Raw genomic sequence first — 3,096 nt, 5'->3', positions numbered from 1 at the left:
GAATTTTATAGTATAAGGATATAAAAATATTTTGTAAAATCTACAATGTATATGTGTTTTAAACTACGTGGTTCCAGAGTCAAACATCTTAATAAAACTCTTCAAAGTTTTATTAATGAGCTAAAGTTGTTTACTGAAGAAAGGAATCTTGGTACAAAGGTTATGTAGTCTGAGAACACAGTGCTTGGAGCTTAGAGCAGTGCGCCATAAAGCCCTGTTCCCTTCAGCGGTCATCATTTGCTGCCTACACAGAGCCAACTCCCAGTCCAGTGATCTCCAGGTATGGTGATTTAATGGTACATTTGGACAGCTTTATAAAATATGTCATATTTATACTATATCTTTCATCTGTTTATAGGTCTTTGGATATGAAAATCATTACCATAACATTACAGTTGCCTACAGCACTCTCACTACAAAAAAACACACTACACGGGCTTATTGCCCAGAAGCAGTAGACTGCACCATGTGCAAACAGACATAATCACCTGATGATTCATTTTCCATAAGACATCCCTTTCATTAGATAATATAACTATGCACCTGGGAAGCCATCATCATAACCAAGATAATGAATGCATCAATCAAACCCAAAGTTCATTTGTGCCTCTTTGTAATACCTTTCTTTTATACCAACTCATATCTTCTTGAATTTTGGTAATGATTGCTCTAATTTCCTTTACTCTTAAGACAAGTTTTCATTTTCCTTGTTTTTAAATAAATGCGTTTGGGGGGGACTTTGGTTTCTTTTACTCAACACAATTATTTTGGGATTCATCAACCTGGTAACATAATTGAACAGTTCATTCTTTGACTATGACAAAGTAAACTTGCTATAAGCTACTCCTCCAGACTTCTGATGGAGTTGAAACATGAAGTGTTACCTAGCTGTGAAATTATGAGCTATGATAATGACCAGCTTTCTAGGGTGCACACATTGTTGCAACAGAGACAAGGATTTACAGTAGTAGCCAGCTTCTTTCTTATTCAATTATTTTCCAGCTATCATCAGAGGGCAGAATGCATGTTTGGTATTATAAACCAAGAGATGGTGGTTGGAGGGGGTTGTACTGAAACTATGGTTTCGCTTACCGAGCATGAGATGAAGCTGACTTCTAAATATTTATGTTTATATTCTCAAGTGATTGCTGTTCTCCTTTGTCAGAGAAATTTCTTATTGTGATGGGCAGCAATTGATGCAGAGCCTCATAACTGTTCAAAGACCTCAGGAATAAGGGAAGATTGGAGTGTGTGGCCTTAAATGGGTTATATATGTGGTATCACTCAGTCTAAGGCATGAAGATTGTCAGGGGAAGTGGGGATAAAAGAACATGAAATAGCTATTGTAGTCATAAACTCAGTGTAGTAGTCAATACGTGCACAAGACCAGCACAAGACTATGTCCTGCAAAAATGTATCATGCAAATGGGAAAGATTCATGAAGGACTATTGACAGTTAATAGTGGATGAATGAAATGGTTCATTATTTCAGTAGCATGATCACTTATTGTGCCCCTGTAAATATCTCCCATGTACATGCATGCAAGCAACCCTAATTAAACTCCAGGTCATGTACAAGGAAAAGACATAAGATGTAGAAGGGGTCCTTGTTAAGAAGAAAAACGGTATCAGTAAGAGAAGAAGGGAGATAGGAGAGAGTAATAGGGACTGACTGAAAATGATTAAAAATAACTATTAAATATGTACATTCTTGAAACTGTCAAGGAACACAAGGTAAATTTAAAATATTATTTGAAAAATATATTTATGGCTGTTGTCATGTGGTTCATCCTGCCTTCCACTCTGGTTTCCCCACCCCATATGCTAAAATATCTTGCTTGCTAAAATAAATCACTATTCCTTGCTCACTTAAAAATTATTTATCTTTTAATGAACATTTGAGATAATCCATTTATGTAAAAGCAAAGTGACTGTTAACATTTGTGATAAAAGTCTCTGTAGACTGAGCTTTTAATAACTAAATAATAGGACAATATTTGCTGAAGTGATTGGAAGCAACTATTCACCTTTAAAAAAATAAAAGGTTTTGTGCCATATCATCTTCTTCCAGATGTTTGCACATTTTTGCAATTCTCTCAATTTTTACAAACACATCATTCTCACTTTAATTTCACTAAGTAAATATAAGTACATGTGTAGATATATAGATAAATGTCTGATTGATAAGTAGACATGATAAACAAACTTAATAAACTATCCAGTTAACTATATGAAATCACTTTAGATCAGTTATGTCTCAAGAATACAATAAAAATGCCCTTGCACTTTAGATAATTTATTGGTGGAATATATCTATAAGGATATATTCTCCTGCCCCTAGAGGCATAGCTGCTGTGTCAAATATACATCAGTAGGTGGCAGAGAGGAGAAAGTCTATGTCTACACTTAGTGTTCTGAGCTATGACCATCTGAATGATCAGTAGTTAACATGTCCTTTAAAAAGTCCAGTTTGAGAAGACCACTAGTCTGGTACCAGGCAGGCTTGAATTGGCTCCCAAGACATGGAGCAAGCTAAAATCTAGATGAATTACTCCCTGGGACTGTGGGTCCCAGAAGAGTCTGAGCCCAAGATAGAAAACCCTAACAAGGGGCAACTCCAGTGGGCTGGGGTAAGGACAGCCTGAGATGTCCACCGGAATGGTGCCATGAGGCCTGGACAGGGACTTAATCTAAGATGACCACCAGTCCAGCCATGCTGGGGGATGGGGGCAGGCCATGCCCTAGATGAACCCTGCCTGGTGCCATAGTGTACAAGCAAGGCATAACACTCCTGAGACCACTTCTGAGAAAATCAGAGACACCAAAAGACCTGCAGTCACCACTAGGAAGAGCAAGTAAGTGGTGGAGAAATGGAAGAAAAAGAGAAACAGAAGTATGTGGGCACAATGAAGAGAGGCAGAACTACAGACTGGAGGGCAATGAAGATGTGATGATCCAGTGATGTCATGTGGGACCATGGTGGGGTACTGGTCTCTACTACTAGAAGAAGCTACATCTGGATCCATGGCCCTGCTGCAGCAGCAGGGTTCTGTTACTGCTAAAGGACAGGCAGGTGTCCCTGGTCTGGGCTACTGC

At 38.3% G+C, this 3,096-nt stretch overlaps 1 pseudogene; it reads left to right on the top strand.

Moving 5' to 3' along the window:
• The first annotated feature begins 2,330 nt into the window (after positions 1 to 2,330).
• On the top strand, positions 2,331 to 2,452 carry LOC127188715 (uncharacterized; annotated as a pseudogene).
• The last annotated feature ends 644 nt before the right edge of the window (positions 2,453 to 3,096 follow it).

Source organism: Acomys russatus, chromosome 4, assembly GCF_903995435.1.
Source record: "Acomys russatus chromosome 4, mAcoRus1.1, whole genome shotgun sequence".
Lineage (NCBI taxonomy): Eukaryota > Metazoa > Chordata > Mammalia > Rodentia > Muridae > Acomys > Acomys russatus.
Note: the sequence above shows the minus strand (reverse complement) of the source record. Positions and strands in the feature narration are given on the sequence as shown.